At 41.8% G+C, this 20,045-nt stretch overlaps 1 protein-coding gene across 8 annotated transcripts in view; it reads left to right on the top strand.

Moving 5' to 3' along the window:
- syndig1l (synapse differentiation inducing 1-like) overlaps positions 1 to 20,045 on the top strand; it is a 211,167-nt gene that overhangs the window by 32,937 nt on the left and 158,185 nt on the right. For 4 of the 8 annotated variants that reach the window (XM_010887478.5, XM_010887479.5, XM_010887485.5 and 1 more), the window contains exon 1: positions 6,117 to 6,254. The exons of 3 other annotated variants lie outside the window; for them this stretch is intronic. The gene's annotated coding sequence lies outside the window, so the exon portion shown is untranslated. Of the gene's footprint in view, positions 1 to 4,956; positions 4,990 to 6,116; positions 6,255 to 20,045 lie in introns of those variants that run through there. One more of the 8 variants, XM_034289959.1, reaches the window with a different exon arrangement.

Here is a 20,045-nt window from a genome sequence, read left to right as displayed (position 1 = left end):
CTTTGCAGCTCTTATCAAAAGACTTCCTCAGGACATCTGCTCCTTTTTTTAATGTATGTGAGAGTGTGCATGCGTGCGTATGTGTGTGTGTGCGTATGTGTGTGTGTGCGTGCGTGTGTGTGTGTGTGTGTGTGTGTGTGTGTGTGAGAGAGAATCTTTGTGTGCTTATCAAAAGAGTTCCTCAGCCCTTCTCCTTCCGTACATCCTCACAAGGCTTTGTTGACTGTTGTTTCAAGGGTATTTGGCCTTTTAAATGCTTATCTCAAAGCACTTACTATTCACCTTCTAGCACGGCCCGCCTGTCTCTCTCCGCCAAGGATTGTTGATGGAAAGCTTCTCTCTCAGGAAGGACCGACTCACTAACCCCTAATTTCATCAGTTCTCTGATGAATAAGTGTTTTGCGCATGTAAACACTCGACTGCCTTGCTTTTACACATGGAGCGACTCTTTTCCAATTTAAATGCTCGGGGAAGGCCTTGAAATGTATGGACAAGTTGAATATACACAGGTCTCGATGGATTTCAGTTGTGAATAACATCCACTTCAATGCCGGACCACTGAATGAAGATTGCCCCCTTCATATGCACTGACAGATGAAAAAAAAATGCACAATGTACACTCAGATGGGTTATAAATCAGGTGTGAGGAAAGTTAAAGACAGGTATCACAGGAGTGGTGAGTGGCAGGTCCAGATGGGTGGTCCAGAATGAACCAAACCTCAGATCGGTCCTTGTATTTTATCGGGGGGATTTTTGTTTCCTGTTTTTCTGTAGTTTGTGATCTATGCTTGGCCTCGGGAGAGTAGAAGATCGAGACACAACTCCTCCAAGTACATCTGCAAAGGTGTTCCGCTTCTTGTAAAACTGCTTGCTCAACCGGCAAGTTTTGGTTAGTGTACACACACACACACATACACACACACAAATACACACATGCTGGAAGAGAACAAATTCCATTGCCAATATCTACGATTGGCATCACCTACCACACGGAGCTGCTAGAGAGCGACAAATGAGTCAGGTCCGTACCATCCACCTCGGGGACCTGAAGCAGGAAGCAAGAAAGCCTTCGAACATGATGCAGTTGAAGCAGTACTGTAAAGACGAGTGGGCAAACATTTCTCCCAGTAACTGTGAGAGACTAGACAATTAGAAGAAATGACCAGGCTAAGTTACATCAGCATAGAAGGGGCAATACAACTGGGGGTGTATGTACTTTTTCTTTTTTTTTTTACTTTGAAATTGCAGAGTGCTTCAGCTGTAACCCTCCCTCTCTCACACACACATACATACTTTTTTCTTTCTTTCACACCCTTTTAAATACTTTATTTGAATCTTGTTGCTACACTCAGGGATTGCAGAGTAACCTTCTTCTCCACAAAGCTAGGCCGCCCACAACAGCAGAAAGAGTCGTATCCAGCCCGCTGCCTTGCTCTGCTCCAAGACAGGCCTGCAGTCTGAAGGCCATGCCCAGTGAACCTATGTGTGCGGCAGAGACTGACAAATATCAACTCCACCAGCCTATGTTTATATCCCAGGGTGTCCAGGCGTCATAAGAGATTGGTGTCTGAGAAGCTTGCCTGCAGATTTATACTTTGTGTAAAAGTAGAACAAGCAACCCAGTTGAACAGCAACAACCCACAAAAAGCATAACCTTGCCTATTTACAGTGAAAATGTTGTACAAAATTTCACGGATGGGGTTTGGTTGTTTCCTTTTTTTAATGTTCATCACAAACACACTCAGAAACACACTCAGAAAAACAAACACACACACCGTCTCTATAGATCACCACAGGTCATATTCATGTATGTATGTTTGTATGCTCATGAATTTCAATGACCAGATGCACCAACTGCATGAATTGATCTGTTGGTTATGAATGGAGTATAGATACACTTAGAAGAGTTACACACTTTCTAGTCATAAGTCCTAACATTTTTGTTATAATTAATCCCATTGCAGTAAATTGATTCTAGATGGGGGCAACACATAGATTTGTCATTCAGGATGTTTTTTTGTGGTCTGATCAGTGGCATAATTTAATTCTTAGCAATGCGCTAGAGTATGGCGGAATTAATGTGTTTGTCAGCAAGAACAGCACTGTCATTCCCCCTACTTTGCTATTCCACTCCTTCACACTTTCGCCAGTATGCTACTCACGTGAATATGAGGTAGACTGTCAATAAATTCATTGAATTTATTTGGCTAAAAATAAATACACAACAGAATAATGAATCAACATGGCAACTGGGAAAGAACTGATGTTAATCCGATGGCTTTGCTTTGATCTCTCTTTGTTCTGCCACAACAAGGTTTTCGCCGTGACTGAATTAAAACTAGAGTAGAGTTTCTGACCAAATACTTCTTTAATTTTACTTCAGTGGGTTCGCGTTTACCCTTCCCTTTTAACAGTGCAATTAGTTATTAATAGCATATTCTGGGTTGCTTAGCCACCCGTTATGTTGCGATGTTCAGCTGATTTGTTGCCCAGTTGATGTACTTGTCTGTCATGCTACGTGTCGCTCTGGACACGCCTCTCAACAAACATGCCGTGACATCTGGACCGTTCAGTCGTCTACACATGTCCTGTTGCTATGGAGATCATATCGACTGACTTACTTCGCCCACGCCTATCGATCGCGATGTTGAGAGATGTCGTTCAGGTTATTATCTCCATTTTGCCACCGTGGTCTTCTCTGATTGAATCTTTGAATGTCTAATGAAAGACCTTTGTCTCAGAGCAGTGCCTACTGAACCAGTTTCCGTGTTCAGCTGACCACCATAAATGCCGCTTGGAATAAGGAAAGCCCTTTGTTCAATGGTTGACCTCCGTGAGTATTTCCCGATCAGTGCTTGACACGTCAGCCTTTTCGTGGCTGGCCAAATCTATGAACTCCCTTAGCCACACAATACTGAAAATGTTTAACACACACATAATTAACAAATTGAACAATACTGTAGGTGAGAGAGGAGGAGAGGAGAGATTACTGATAATGAAGTGAAATGAGGATTTGAACCTGCCGTTAGTCAGCAGTCTAGTTTATTTAGCATGTTGTTGCATGTTGATGGAATTAACAATGAAGTGGTCCCAGATGGCAGTGAATAGCAGGGCTCCACATTGCAAATATACTTCTGCTGACACACACACACACACACATTCACACAATCCCACATTTCTGTCAGAGTATTGACCAAAGATCGAGTACTATGAAAAGTGTTTTCTCTTACCCAAAAAACAACCCTTATCCTAATCTTAACCCCAAATGTAAAGTACTCTTATTTTGTAAGTGAAGAAAACCTGAGAAATTTCTTCATTCTCCTTTTAAAACTGTTACTGTACTTTTAAAAATGTGAATTTAGAGTACACATGTATACACACACTCACTCAACCAGGCTACGGCACACCTGGTGAACAGACACAAACACCTGCTGTTTAAAAGCTTGTCCGTTACAATCTGGTTTCGACTAGCATGTATTCCAGGCAGATGGACCTGATCCTGATCAGAATACAACATATTGTAATATATTTATAGATGTAGGAGGTATATTTTGTTATGTTAGAAATAATATGTATTCAAGGTGTGACCAAAAGGGATTGTTCGACCTAAAACTTTGCTTGGGTGAACTTCCCCTCTGAGTTGCCAGGTCCATCCCAGGGCCTATTAGCCGAAGCCCAACAGTACATAAATATATGGAGCGCCCCCTAAAACGGACTGGGAAAAAAAAAATCACAGATTTTCAATGGACCATGTTGCAGTTTCGCTAACACGGCAGAGACCACAGAGAGCCAAGTGTGGAGGGAGAGGGAACCTTGCCTTGTTAAGGTGAGCAGGGGAGGGGACATGAATAAAATGAACAACTGTTGATTTGGTTGGATATAATACACCCACAGCCTGTATATCTTTGGAAATCTGACACATGCTGCTGCGTCTGTTGCCTGTGTGGTTTGATACAGTCAACTTCAACTGGAACAACCATCAACAAATCGAAACCACTGGAAAAGGATATTTCCCAAATTCAATATATATATATATATTCTTTTTTTTACACTTTTGTGTGTTTAAAGTAGTATTATATGACTATCCCCCAACATTTCGGTTTCTTTAATAATGTACAACTCTGTGACAGTCATTATAACAAAATCTTTTATATTGAGGGTGGAAATAATGTTTGCAACTAAAAACTGGTGCTGGATTTAGTGTCTGGTTTAGGTGGAGAGGAGAGCAAGATAATTGTCAGTTAAACAAACACATGTCTTATGAATAGAGCGTGGAGGGCACATGTGGCCAAAATGTTATGTTTTTTTTCTTTCGTAATCTCAAAATAAGCAATTTCAGTACCATACACTTCTGTCAGAGCCAAGTAAGAAACGAGTTAATAACTGTCATTACCGCACCTGTCCCTGCCACTGCAGCTCGACAGAGAGGAGAGCACACAGCTTTATTTGTATTCTTTTACAATTTGGCAAGCCTGAACCCAGCCCAGCCTGATTACCTTCTTTTGAACACAGGCCCGGTCTGGCCCTAGACGATATAAGCTATTCTTTACTTTTCTCCCAGCCAGGAGTTAGCGTCATTAGCTTTGTCCTAATTCGTGATTCAAATTCGGGACACCGGAGCTGGCAAAATCTGCATTGCTTACTTGAAAGCACTTCAAACTAACACCGGTGGCATTTTCTACCTCAAAGAACTTGTATGTTTTTTGTACTCCGAGAGGATGTTTGCCCTGATACTTCCTATGTTTACCGGTCAGTTTGGTTTTCGCAAATTGTATCAAACCGTAAAAAATAACGATGCAGTTCTAACAACAAAAAGGCATCATGTTGCTTACACTTTGCATGTAGCTAATTAGTGAATTGAATCCAGTGAGGTAATATCCATCCCAAAACAGAATACACTGTCCGTGGCATTGGAACCCTAGTGGACCTTCCTCGATATGCGGGCCTCTCGTGTGACGACTCCTGACCTACGCCCGTTCTGATACTGAGGTTGGTCAACAGCGTGCAATTACTTTGCGTAATGGCTAATTGTTTAGTGTCTTGTCTGTCCTTCGTGTGCCGTCTGCTGCCTCGGTGCTATTGCCTCTGGAATCCACTCAATTTCCTTCGCAATCTGTCTGCGGAGTGCGCCAGTGGAAAGTGCTCATGTTAGATAACACAGCCACTGACTCCATATCTGGCTGTCGGTTCATTGGCTGGTCAGACCATAGCGGTTGGTTGTCAGTCGACGTTGAGTAGGTAGCGGAAAGGCTCCAGGCTGTTGGAAAACAATCCCGCTGTGCTTTACACTGCGACGGCCGTCAGCCCACTGGGAATCAAGCTTAGATCGAGGAGCCGATGTATCAACCGCTAGTAAAAATTCGAATCCATATTTAAGTGGGATATTGTATGGGATGTGTTAAGAATTGTCATAAAAGTGGGTTAAATGTGTGCACATTTTAGTGTTCCGAAAATATTAATATAATTAATATAGTTACCGTACTTTCTGCCAGCAGCAGCTCTGAGCGTTGGGCCTGCCTTCACATTAAGGGAAAATTAGTTACCTTTTAGCTTTCATGTTCTTCTCATCCCCTCCCTCAGTACCTCTTTCCCTCCCTGTTTCCAGTCCATTTAATGTCTCTCAAAAGTAACAGGTTGAAAGAACTTCCCACATTCAAAAATGTGAGACGGTTAATGCTGATGCCATCTCATTCAAAGGGCTGTATCATTCAAAATGTTTCTTTTTTGTTCATCAGAAATACAAATAATCTTTTGAGAAGAGCAAGTATGTCCTCATTTGTAAGTTTCCTTAGGTCTTATATTTTTTCTACTCCCTAGAACATTTTGTGAATTAGGGAATTTCTCTGGCGGATCTTTGTGTGGTTCTCATGATGTCACTTAGGACCATGTCAGAACATAGGACGTTATCATTACATTAATTTTGCAAACCCATCATGTCCCAAAAGGGTTGCAGTAACTCCTTTCAGCATTTTTTCATAGTACCCTAGAGCAGGGGAATTCAATTCTGGCCTTCAAAGCCAGTTCCACTCCATTTTTTCATTGCAACCCTCTAGTCAGAGAAAATCATTCAGGCTTAAGACACCAGGTGGGTCCAATTAATGTTGAGGTAGGACAGAAAACCATCAGGCTCCGGGCCTCGTAGTGTAAGATTTGAATACCCCTGCCCTAGAGGTTTTCTCTAGTTCCCGGTTTGGGATGCCTAAGAGGACGTTTTTGAAGACATTCTGAAGGTGTTGCGCTGCGGTTTCCTGGAGGTATTGTGAACATCCTGGTTGGTTCTAGGGGACATCCCGGAAGATGTTTGTAGAATAGTGTCTCCAACACTCCTCCTGGCGTGCTACCGTCCTGGTTGTTTTCTCTCCGGCTATGCAGCCTCATTCAATGGTTAGTCAAGTATGCTAAATTAGGCTTGGAGACAAAACACCCAGGTCATTAGCTCTCCAGGAGCAGGGTTGGAGACCTCAATAAGGGATTGTAATGGGTTGTAATGGGGTAATGTGGTTCAGTCATATTTCATGTTTTATATATTTTTTGCTGTTACTGTGTTAGGCCTTCTAGAAACATGTCACTAACTGAGAGCAAATTGCCTGGCATTTTGCCTTGTTCTTTTGACTAGACTGACTTTTGAAGTGGCGCCAGCAAATGTTTTAAAAAATTATTTTGGGTAATTTGTCTGCCTTTTGTGGTCCCCAAACCTGACACCCTCCGACCCTCCGGTTTGGGGACCACACAATTTCGTCTCTGCTCTTTGCAGATGATGTTGTCGTGTTGGCCCCTTCTAACCAGGACCTTCAGCATGCACTGGGACGGTTTGCAGCCGAGTGTGAAGCGGTGGGGATGAAAATCAGTACCTCCAAATCTGAGGCCATGGTCCTCAGTCGGAAAAGGGTGGCTTGCCCACTTCAGGTTGGTGGAGAGTGCCTGCCTCAAGTGGAGGAGTTTAAGTATCTAGGGGTCTTGTTCACGAGTGAGGGAAGGATGGAACGGGAGATTGACAGACGGATCGGTGCAGCTTCTGCAGTAATGCAGTCGATGTATCGGTCTGTCGTGGTGAAGAAAGAGCTGAGCCGCAAGGCGAAGCTCTCGATTTACCAGTCAATCTACGTTCCTACTCTCACCTATGGTCATGAGCTTTGGGTCATGACCGAAAGGACAAGATCCCGGATACAGGCGGCCGAAATGAGCTTTCTCCGCAGGGTGGCCGGGCGATCCCTTAGAGATAGGGTGAGAAGCTCGGTCACCCGGGAGGAGCTCAGAGTAGAGCCGCTGCTCCTCCACATCGAGAGGGGTCAGCTGAGGTGGCTTGGGCATCTTTTTCGGATGCCTCCGGAACGCCTTCCTGGGAAGGTGTTCCGGTCCCGTCCCACCGGGAAGAGACCCCGGGGAAGACCTAGGACACGCTGGAGGGACTATGTCTCCCGGCTGGCCTGGGAACGCCTCGGTGTCCCCCCGGAAGAGCTAGAGGAAGTGTCTGGGGAGAGGGAAGTCTGGGCATCCCTGCTTAGACTGCTGCCCCCGCGACCCGGCCCCGGATAAGCGGGAGAAGATGGATGGATGGATGGATGTCTGCCTTTTGGACGAGGACTTTTAACATTTAGAATTATCGTCATATGGTATTTTCTATTTGGAAATGTGTTTGTATTGTAATGATTCAGGCTTAATTGCTTATTACATGCTGTGAATAGATTGGAATGCTTTTTCTCCCTGGCTGCTTATTTTACAAATGTTTCCTTTTGATTCTGTTTCACAAAATGTATCTAGCTTACGTGGATTGAATCTGGTCACTGTCTTCGGGACTAGCTGTTCCATCCTCTATACCATTTTGGGTGCTGCTGCAAGTCATATCATTTGAGACTGTAGCCTACTGGGGTCGGTCTGGTCAAGGCTCAGTCCAGAGTGTTTGAGAGAAGGTGAACTGTCTGTACTCCCACTCATCACTCGCTGAGAGCTACTCTCCTTGTGGATGGTCAGTGTTAATTTCCCTGCTCTGCTGAAAATCATTGAATATGCTGGGTCCGTATCTGTTCGATACATACATACAAAAGCTGCTACTTCTGTAATAACCCAGGCAACCACTTGCATTAGAAGTGGATGATCGGCGAGGGCTTTAACCCAAATGTAGGAAGATAGTTAAGGAAACTGTTTGAACTGCTTCACGTGTAAACAAATAACCGCATTACACCTGAGCTCCGTCGCGCTCACTACTACAGCTTCTCTCAGTAAGATCGATTCATCCGTTCACAAAAAAGATTTGATTCCCTTGCTTCAGAGATCTGATGCTGTGCGGAGAAAGTAAATGAGTAATGCTGTGATTCTCAGATTTCTCTTGATTTATATAGCTTCAGACAAAGTTTTCTGCCCCACAGAATTGTTAGGTGTAATATACCCAGTAGCCACTGTTTTGGTAATCTGTAGAGCAGGCCTGGATCCACAGGGGGCAAAGCCCCCAGATAGAATCTGTGGCCCCCCCATTTTGTTTCCCTTTAAACACTGCAAATGGTATATGAATTCCCCCCCATTGATAAAAAATGCCTGGAGCAGGTCCTGATATAGAGTGTCCGAAAAATGTCTAGATCGAACCCCAGAGACAGCGAGGAGAAATATTTGTTTTTACCTAGATCAAGACAGTTAATACTAATTGCTCATGTATGTGTATCTGGATTAAAGTGTCGGCTAAATTTATTAAAGGAAAAAGGGAAAATCTGATTATTCTCACCCAATTTGGGTCCTCAATACACATGCCTAATGGTTTGGAATATTATTCTGTGTTATTGTTACTCCTGAAATAACATAAATTAATGTAACAGTTTTTCCTGAGTGTTTTTCTACCAGAGCTGTGATTTACTTTGAAGTGTAGTGTTTAGGTTTGCCACTAAAATCAGTCATTGACACCAACACGGTGGCAAAGCCGGATGATTGGTATGCCTTGAACCAATTGATTGTGATTTCTACAAACAACACACTGTAATCAACTGCGTCGGTCTCAAACGTAAGTTGTGAACACTATAATGAAACCACAGTTGGTGTGGGTGTCTGTATTGTTGCTAAGAGATGTGAACAGACCAGTAGTTTACTAATCAAGACCTTGGTGGACTCGGTTACGGAAAGATGTATAAGAAAACTAAGGTTTTTAAGCCCTGGGCATTTTCTCCCTTATTTTTTACTCCACCATGTTGCCTGGAATTGAGAACTGTCAGTTTACTCCTGTTGTTTGCAAAACTATGAGACAAGTAAAACTAAGAACTAGCAAAAAAAAAAATGTCAGGGGGTCATGAAAAATTTTCCCTGAGGCCTAACAGGTTTATGACATAATGTCTTAGGGACAGAACAGTTATAGACAAAACAACCTGCTGTTGATTATTTGAATATTTTTAACACTCGAATGTTTCTCAAAAAACAAGTCAATCTCTCCTCAGCCCTCTACCATGAAAGACTGTTGTTTTTGTATTACATTTAACTGTTATTTAACAAGGTAAATCACTTGAGATTGGTTACTCAACGGCCTGTCCAAAGGCATGACAACACAGTACAGAGAAAATATATTTGGTGGCCATGTACAGATAGGACTACAGTAGGAGAGTCAACAGGTGCAGTTGACTGATATCAGCTTTTTTAATTCATTTATTTAAGGTGTGAAGTGATCTGAGATGCAGATGTTAGGAGTAACTGGAGTGGTATATCTTCTGGAGCACACTTCTGGAGCACACTAGCAGATGTTAGACGTAACCAGAGTGATATATATTCTGGAACATACTAGCAGGTGTTCAGAGTAACCAGAGTGCTATATTTTCTGGAACACACTAGCAGGTGTTATGTAGTAAGCTAAGGTAGAGAGGCACTCGGATTTGACACATCTAACATACATGGTGTTTATTTTAGATCTGTAAGAGACCTTATGCATTTCGCCTTACGAGTTGCTCTCACTGCGTCATAAGAAGAAAAGTGCTAGCAGCACTTCGGCCAGACCTCTGACCTGGATGGTGTATAAACTCAATGACACTGTTGATTACCTGCTAACTAACATGAAAAATGTGAGAGAATTGATTCAATACCAATCTGAGATTATTTTAGTTGCTTCCCACTGCACATTGCTGTCTGATCTCCAATAGCTGACCAACAATATTTTGTTCAAAGTACAACACACATCATCTTCGATTGCTCAGCCATGGATATCAAGGAAAACTGGAAAGTGACAAAGCTCTTTGAGGTAATACTGGATATTTACTGTGGCTTTAAACTGAAATGATAAGAAAATCTAAGAAGGATAATTAGTGAATGAAAACGGTCTACCTTTGTGAAGCTAATAATCTGTGCCTACCGAAGGTTAAACTATTAAGAACCTACCCACTGTATGCCACACAGGATATCTACTTCACGTGAGAATGTAAGAGTCAATGAGCCCTATCCGTGTGCAGGCCTCACAACTTCACTTCATTTTCTAGAGTTGTTTAGATAAAATAACATTGCCGCCTTGTTTTTCATTAAACAAAATTCTACTGAAGTTGGTAGGTGGTAAAAATGCTATGGTGGCGATATTTGCATTTGAAATACATTTTTATTCTTAGCCTTGCCAGTGCCGCTGTTTCCTGGGAGAGTTTGTCTTCAAAGAGTAATTTGCCTTATTATTTCAGTTTCAATTTCTGTTGACAGTCATATGATTTTTATGGATTTTTCCTTTCCAAACAAAGAAGCTGGTTGAACGTCAATAGTATTTTGCTTAACCTCTTGCCTACTCTTTTTCTTTGCCTCCTTTTCCTCGCATCCTTTCTCCTTGCCTCCTTTTCAAAAAGGAAATGGAAGCAAAGGAGACTTTAAGGTAATCCTCCTTTACAATGATCTCCTAGATTCCTTCCCCTAGGACATTTTCAAGTGAGTTAGGATGTGAGGCGGGGACACACATGTGGATGTGAGAAATTGAGAAAAAAATCTCTGATTTAACCCACTTCTTTTTTAGTCATAGCAACAACATTCTAACCCACCCGCCAACCCTCCCCCTTTTCCCTGCTAGCTAATTAACAGATTACAGACATCAATAGACACAAGGCTTTACTGTTGGACACTGAAAGAAGCAGACAGACAAGGCCTGACATAGAAAATTGCTTTTTTGTTATCTAAAACAACACGTCATTAACTCTCCCACCCCAAAAAAATATTTAGAGTTTATACAGCTCTGTGTTGAATGAAATTGATTTCTGAATCAATTAATTTTGAGGAAGACATTGAGGTCTATTAAGAAAAACGAGAGAGGCAAAGATGGATGAGTAGGGAAAGCGACAGAAACGGAGAGAGAGGTCGAGGAAGAGAGCGATAGGAAGGAATCCTGCTGATTAAGAGGTGGCTCAAAATGCCAGGCTCTGGCCGTGTTTGATTGACTCCATTGCCAAAAAGCAATGTTTACATGGTAAAGTATGGCCATGATTGAAGTATGGCCATGATTGTATTGATGGTGATTAGGTTGAGGGGAGTTAATAAATCCTAAGTCATTTACGTATCCAAGTTGCATGCGTCCTGAAAGCAAAAAAGACAAAACGGCGTTATAAAGACGATGTTTCTATTAAGAATGCCTGAGAAAAAAACAACACTGAACTGAAGCTCCTTAAACTCTGCAATCTGCTCCTTCAAAAACCAATTGCCTGAGCTGCCATCTGATCACTGTAACTGTTAAGCCCCTTATCCATCTGTATGTCTATGTATCACCTTATGTGGTGAGCACCTATGGGCCTTTTTCATCTGTATGTATAACTGTATGGGGTGTAACCTTTAGATCTCACTAAGGTAGGAAAGCAGGAACACACACACACACACACACACCATTAGCCTGGGTGCATTTCTGTCTTTAACAGACCCATATTAAAATGTTATACATTTATATTCCGGGTGAATCATTTACCCTCATTGCTCATCTGTGTTGGAAGAGGGAAAGAAAGGGAGGTGATGAAAATATTTAAAATATTTTGAGAAGCATGTATCTAAATGCTGATCACACTGAAGTCCTTTGTGAGGAAAGAACACAACTGTGGAAAAGAGAGTATATCCATCTTCCCTCCTTTCATTTCTCTATTTCTACCTTTTCCTACCACTCACGTCTTTCTCCTTCCCTCATCTCTCTTTCCAGCTCCCTTTTCCCTTTTCTCCCCGGTTTCTCTTTGCCTGACGACTGACTGAAACCTTGAGTTTCAGTCTGAAACTGGGTCGTTAAGGTGGCGTCAGAGTGTTTGATATTCTGAGTTTGTTTGTTAATAGCTCTCCCCAAAAACGTCCTACAAAGACGTCAGCAATATATTTAGAATCAGGTGAAGGTAGAGATCAAGGTACACCCTTTGGTTTGTCGGTTTCATTCCGTTTTCAAAAAAGGATTTTACGTTGCTTTCAAAGGAGGAATATTACGTGGCTGAGGCTGAGACCATGTTACAAGTGCATTCAGCAGAAATCATTGTTTAGAAATTTTTGGTTCTTTGTGCCAACTTTTTTCTCCACATTTACAATTTAAAAAGGTGTTATTATTGTTTATATTAAAAAAAATATACAACACAAATAGGCTAAGCCTAAATCATTTTACAGATGATGATATTATCCAAAATACATATTAGCTCTAAATAATTTTATATTTTGGTCACTGACCTTACTTATTGCTGTTTTTGGAATTTATCCTACTATACAACAACTTTTTAATAGCCAACTATCCATATGAACTAGAAATTTACAAATAAGCTTGTTTTCCGGTAACTCTCTTCTGAAAGGCAAATTTTTTCCAAATTCATTATCTATATTACATTTTTTAAATAATTCTAATATTATAAATATTACCTTATTAACATGAACTTTATTTTAATAGCTTCCAATCCAGATGACCTCTTAATCCACTTGCATTTTGTTCACAGATCTTCCTTGTCTAAAATACACACCTCAGATTTAAAATTAAAAATTTCGGTGAATTTACAGGAAGTATAGCAATGCAATGTTATGTAATTTCACAACATTATTAGTTAATAGACAAATGCGTCTCAGTTGCCCATTTATCAACTCTGATCGACAAAAGAAAAAAACACAAGAGGGTGCGTAAAATATTTGTACTAACATTGTAAGTCGAAATTAGTCATTTCCATCAACATTTCTAATTGGATATATACAGTGGGTATAGAAAAGAATCACCTCCTTTAAAATAATCACATACACTCACCTAAAGGATTATTAGGAACACCATACTAATATTGTGTTTGACCCCCTTTCACCTTCAGAACTGCCTTAATTCTACGTGGCATTGATTCAACAAGGTGCTGAAAGCATTCTTTAGAAATGTTGGCCCATATTGATAGGAGGGCATCTTGCAGTTGATGGAGATTTGTGGGATGCACATCCAGGGCACGAAGCTCCCGTTGCACCACATCCCAAAGATGCCTTATTAGGTTGAGATCTAGTGACTGTGGGGGCCATTTCAGTACAGTGAACTCATTGTCATGTTCAAGAAACCAATTTGAAATGATTCGAGCTTTGTGACATGGTGCATTATCTTGCTGGAAGTAGCCATCAGAGGATGGGTACATGGTGGTCATAAAGGGATGGACATGGTCAGAAACAATGCTCAGGTAGGCTGTGGCATTTAAACGATGCCCAATTGACGCTAAGGGGCCTAAAGTTTGCCAAGAAAACATCCCCCACACCATTACACCACCACCACCAGCCTGCACAGTGGTAACAAGTCATGATGGATCCATGTTCTCATTCTGTTTACGCCAAATTCTGACTCTACCATCTGAATGTCTCAACAGAAATCGAGACTCATCAGACCAAGCAACATTCTTCCAGTCTTCATCAGTCCAATTTTGGTGAGCTTGTGCAAATTGTAGCTTCTTTTTCCTATTTGTAGTGGAGATGAGTGGTATCTGGTGGGGTCTTCTGCTGTTGTAGCCCATCCGCCTCAAGGTTGTGCGTGTTGTGGCTTCATAAATGCTTTGCTGCATACCTCAGTTGTAACGAGTGGTTATTTCAGTCAAAGTTTCTCTTCTATCAGCTAGAATCAGTCGGCCCATTCTCCTCTGACCTCTAGCATCAACAAGGCATTTTCGCCCACAGGACTGCCGCATACTGGATGTTTTTCCCTTTTCACACCATTCTTTGTAAATCCTAGAAATGGTTGTGCTATTCTGACATTCAGTTTGGAGTTCAGGAGTTTGTCTTGACCAGGACCACACCCCTAAATGCATTGAAGCAACTGCCATGTGATTGGTTGATTAGATAATTGCATTAATGAGAAATTGAACAGTTGTTCCTAATAATCCTTTAGGTTAGTGTATTGTTGCTTTGCAGCCTGAAATGAAAACGGACAAAATATTATTATTCAGCTGTATTTACAACTTATAACATCCAAGTGAAAGATAAAAAGATAAAAAATAATTACAAATAAAATAAAAAAAATAATCACAGAGTTGGAAAAAGAATCACCCCCTCCTAAAAATGATTTGTAAATACAACCAGGTGTAGTTAATCATCTCAATAGCACACAAAGCCAACTGACTTTCAGCTGTGATCAGCTGTGGTCATTTTGATTAGCTCAGCATGAAACAAGCTTTTCCTAAAGCATTTCAGTCTTTGTTTTCTTCAGTTGCACTACCAATCTACTATGGGTGGCAAGGCATTGTCAAAAGATCTCTGGGATAAAGTTGTGGACAGGCACAAGTCTGGAGATGGATAAAAAAATAATCAAAGGCTTTATCAGTGCCTAGAAGCACAGTTAAGTCTATTATTAAGAAGTGGAAGGTATTTGGTACAACACAGACTCTTCCTGAGTCAGGACGTCGCTCCAAACTGGATGAAAGAGCCAGTAGGAAACTGGTCAGAGAGGCTACCTAGAGGCCTACAGCAACTCTGAAGCAGTTGCCAGAATTCATGACAAAGAGTGGTCATTGTGTGCATATGACAACAATATCACAAATTCTCTACAAATGTGGCTTGTATGGGAGGGTTGCAAGAAAAAAGCCACTCCTCAAGAAAGGCCACATGCAGTTACAACTGAGCTTTGCCAAAACGCTCCTTGAAGATTCTATGGCCATATGGTGTTATGGTCAGATGAGACTAAAATTTAATTATTTGGCCTCAACGCCAAACGATATGTCTGGCGAAAATCCAGTACAGCTCACCATCCAAATAACACCATTCCTACAGTAAAGCATGGAGGTGGTAATATCATGTTATGGGGTTGTTTCTCTGCAGCAGGGACTGGAGCACCTGTCAGGATAGAAGGAAAAATGGATGGGGCAAAATACTGTCAAATTCTTGAGGAAAATCTGCTGTTCTCTGCCAGAAAGTTGTCAATGGGAAGAAGATTTACCTTCCAACATGACAATGACCCAAAACACACAGCGGTTGAAGGAGAAAAAGGTGAATGTCCTTGCATGGCCTAGTCAGAGCCCGGACTTAAACCCCATTGAAAATCTGTAGAATGACTTGAAGACAGCGGTCCACAAACGGTCACCATCAAATTTTACTGAACTTGAGCAGTTCTGCAAAGAAGTGTGGTCAAACATTACAACATCTAGATGTGCAAAGTTAGTAGAGACATATCCCAACAGACTAAAGGCTGTAATTAAAGCAAAAGGTGGTTCAACAAAATACTTACACAAGGGGGTGATCCTTTTTCCAACTCATTGATTGTTTTTTTCTTTTCTTATTTTTTTCTGACATGTTGGTGTTATATCTTTCACTTGGATGTTATAAGTTGCACTGAGTAAACACAGTTGAATGAAACAAAAACTGTGTCTGTCTTCATTTCAGGCTGCAAAGCAACAAAATGTGATTATTTTAAAGGGGGGTGATTATTTTCTATACCCACCGTAGGCGTTAAACTGCATATAAAGTTTGCATACCCTGGCAGAAATTATGACATTTTTGCATTGATTTTGAAAATTTGACTGATCCTGCAAAATAACTGTATTTTATTTAAGGATAGTGATCATATGAAGCCATTTATTATCACATAGTTACATAATGATAACAGAAATCTCCCAAATGGCCTGCATCAAGTGTTTATATACCCTTGAATGTTTGGCCTTGTTACAGACACACAAGGTGAAACACACATGTGAAAATGGCAATTAAAGGTGCATTTCCCACACCTATGGCTTTTAAAATTGCAATAGGTGTCTGTGTATGAATAGTCAATAAGTTTGTTAGCTCTCACATGGATGCACTGAGCAGGCAAGATACTGAACCATGGGGATAGAAAAAAACTGTCTAAAGACCTGTGTAACAAGGTAATGGAACTTTATAAAGATATAAAAAGATATCCAAAGCCTTGCAAATGCCAGTCAGTACTCTTCAATCACTTATTAAGAAGTGGAATATTTGGGGATCTCTTGATCCCCAATTGCCTGAGGGGACCGTTCCACTTTGTGTTTTCTGTTTGTCCCTGTCTTGTCCTTGTTTGGTCTTTTCTGTTCTTGTTTCAGTAAATCGGTATATTCATTTCACCTGTGTTTAGCCCCCACCTGTTTCTGTTCTCCTCGTTTGTCTGTGTATTTAGTTCGGCCATTTTCTCCCTGTTGCTGTTGGTCATTGTGCTTGTGTGCCTGTCTTATTTTGTGTATTCCTGAACTCCTGAGTATCTTGTAGTGCCTGGCACTCCGTTTTGCTTTCTTTGTTTTTGTTTATTAAAGAGAAACGCTTTGACATTCTGCCCCTGCCTCTGTCTCCCTTTCTAAAACGTGACAAAGGTCAGGTAGACCAAGAAAGATTTTAGCCAAAACTGCAAGAAGAATTGTTCGGGATCCAAAGAAAAACACACCGTAAACCTCAGGAGAAATACAGGCTGCCCTGGAAAGGTCACAACCATAAGCAGTATGTTTGGAGAGGGGTCAACAAGGCCTATAGTGAACAGAATACCATCCCCACTGTGAAGCGTTTTGGGGGCGTGTGAGCTCTAATGGCACGGGGAATCATGTGAAATGTTAAAATACTGGCAGACAATTTGCATTCTTCTGCACGAAAGCATTGCATGGGACAATGACCCTAAGCACAAGGCCAAGTTGACCCTCCAGTGGTTACAGCAGAAAAAGGCCATCAGATACTCCTGATCTTAATATCATCGAGCCACACTGGGGAGATCTCAAACGGGCGGTTCATGCAAGATGACCAAAGACTTTGCATGACCTGGAGGCATGTTGCCAAAACGAATGGGCAGCTATACCACCTGCAAGAATTCAGGAAATAGACAACTATTACAAAATACAGCACACTGTCATTGATGCTAAAGGGGGCAATACACAGTATTAAGAACTAAGGGTATGCAGACTTGAACAGGGGTCAAAGACTTTGCATGACCTGGAGGCATGTTGCCAAAACGAATGGGCAGCTATACCACCTGCAAGAATTCAGGAAATAGACAACTATTACAAAATACAGCACACTGTCATTGATGCTAAAGGGGGCAATACACAGTATTAAGAACTAAGGGTATGCAGACTTGAACAGGGGTCAGTTAATTTTTTGGTTTGTTGCCTTGTTTTATGATTGTGCCATTCTGTTATGAACTACAGTTGAATGTGAATCCCATAAGAAATAAAAGACGTGTTTTACCTGCTCACTCGTGTTTTCTTTACAAATGGTACATATATTACCAATTCTCCAAGGGTATGCAAACTTTTGAGCACAACTGTATTTCAAACAACTAGCCTATAATAATATGTGCTGCAGAGGGAGAGATGAAATGTTACAATGCGGTTACGTTACGTTGCTTTGCGGTAGCATTTGGTGAGGACAAATCATTAACAACATGGTTTTAGTGGTAAAACCAAAGCCGAACACACCGTTCTGGGCGCATTTTGGTTTTAAGCTAAATTAAGCTATTATTTGGAGGAGTCGAATTGTTGGATTGTTGTCAAAAGCGTGAACAACCCATATCTGAAGAGCCATCCCCAGATCCACCGTGTGCATTCTTACATTAGTAGGCTTACACTAGAATACTGGGAGACAATTAACAATTTAGACAAACCGTTAATTGCAATTATTTGTGTAACAATTAATCATCAACCAAAATGTCATAAACGTGATAGCCCTAGAGACATTTTCTAAATGCTGCTTTGCCCGTACATGATTTGGCTCTGGCCCCCTATCAGGTGGTTCAGGAAGACTCCTCTGTGAGCCAGGCAGCCTTTCTGTCTCCCTCTTTCTCATGTTAACTCCCTTTGTCTCCACTGTCCTTTCCTCTTCTGTTACCTCTCCGTCTCCATCTCCCCTCACATTCCTCCTCCCACCTACCGTCCCTCTATTTCAGCTATTCTTCCCCTTCTTTCCTTTCACTGTCCTCCGATCCTCTGCAGTCATCAATCACATAATAGGAGAGTGAATGGGGTAGAGAGAGGAGTATTGCAAGAAAGACAGAGGAGAAAGAGAGCGGTGTGAGGAGAATGCGAGTGTCCTCTAATCATTATTAGGGTAATTGCTGCAGAAAAAGAAAGTGCGTTTCAGGTGGAGGGCCATTATCCCAAATGGCCTTCCGCCAAACTCACACTACCTCCATCCTTCCATGCACACACAGCTCTGAAACAACATATTCATTTGTTTAAAAACATCACTGTGTCTGCCTGCACATTGTCCTTCTGCCTCTCTCGGTCTGCCTCTCTCGGTCTGCCTCTCTCGGTCTGCCTCTCTCGGTCTGCCTCTCTCGGTCTGCCTCTCTCGGTCTGGCTCTTTCTGTCTGGCTCTTTCTGTCTGCCTCTCTCGTTCTCTCTGTCTGCCTCTCTCTCTCTCTCTCTCTCTCTCTCTCTCTCTCTCTCTCTCTCTCTCTCTCTCTCTCTCTCTCTCTCTCTCTCTCTCTCTCTCTCTCTCTCTCTCTCTCTCTCTCTCTCTCTCTCTCTCTCTCTCTCTCTCTCTCTCTCTCTCTCTCTCTCTCTCTCTCTCTCTCTCTCTCTCTCTCTCTCTCTCTCTCTCTCTCTCTCTCTCTCTCTCTCTCTCTCTCTCTCTCTCTCTCTCTCTCTCTCTCTCTCTCTCTCTCTCTCTCTCTCTGCCTCCCTTTCTTAAGGTTGTGTGTACACACAGCCTGCCTGGCAGACTAACAGTGTCAGTATGACTGCGCGTGGCCTGAGGATTGCTCAAGGCAAAACTATACATTTTCTACAGGACCATTCCACTGGGCCCACAGAAGGTCAACTCACTGCTCACTGACTGTACAGTACAGTTTCTTCACTTAAGAACACACACACACACACACACAAGCCCACTGCCTGGCTGCAAAATGCATGCATGTTTGAGAGAAGGGAGTTCCAGGAGACTAGGCTGGGTGCAGGGAGACTGATTTGAGGCCAGGAGGCTGGAGCGTGACTGGCGGAGAGTGGCAGGTCATTATGGGAATCAGTGAAACAGGCATCAGGAACAGCAAGAGGTTTGACTCTGGGACCCAAGAGAAAAGAGAGGAGGAGACTGGATACGCCTGTCTGTCCTGGGAGCACTCAATGACGATGACCAGGGCAAAGGGGGGGGGGGGGGGGGGCAGAGATGACGGGGGTCAGAGGTGATGGCGGGGAGATGACGGGGCAAAGGGTGGGACAGAGATGATGTGGGAGAAATGATGGTGGGAGAGTGGATAGGGGAAAGGAGAGATGCAAGAGAATGAGGGGATAGAAATTATGTGACTTACAGTTTGAGAAAGAGGATGATTTGTTTTTCATCAAGGAGCCATACTGAGACGTCTCTTACAAATTAGCACTGCTTTACAGATTTACAGAACTGCTCACTTCAAAACCAATACAACATGCAACATGCAGAAGAAAGTTTAATTTTATTTATTGTTAATTAATAATCCTACTCTGAGCTGTTGACATCAGGTATGGTTAGCTCTGTAAGGTGCCCTTTTCTGTTCACATTTCCCTAAGTAACTCATCGATAAGCTAAAATATTGAATTTTTAGGATGGTCATACCACAGAATTTTTAACAGTTCTATTGGTTGTTTTATGAAATGTTTATGTATAAAAATCTAAGTTATTTAAAAGAAGTATTTTTTGCTAAAGGCTTTCACTGCTGAAGTGTGCCAATTTTGATTTAATGATCTATA

Source organism: Esox lucius, chromosome 23 (assembly GCF_011004845.1).
Source record: "Esox lucius isolate fEsoLuc1 chromosome 23, fEsoLuc1.pri, whole genome shotgun sequence".
In the NCBI taxonomy this organism is placed as follows: domain Eukaryota; kingdom Metazoa; phylum Chordata; class Actinopteri; order Esociformes; family Esocidae; genus Esox; species Esox lucius.
The sequence above is the reverse complement of the archived record's forward strand: the minus strand, read 5'-3'. Positions and strand labels throughout refer to the sequence as shown.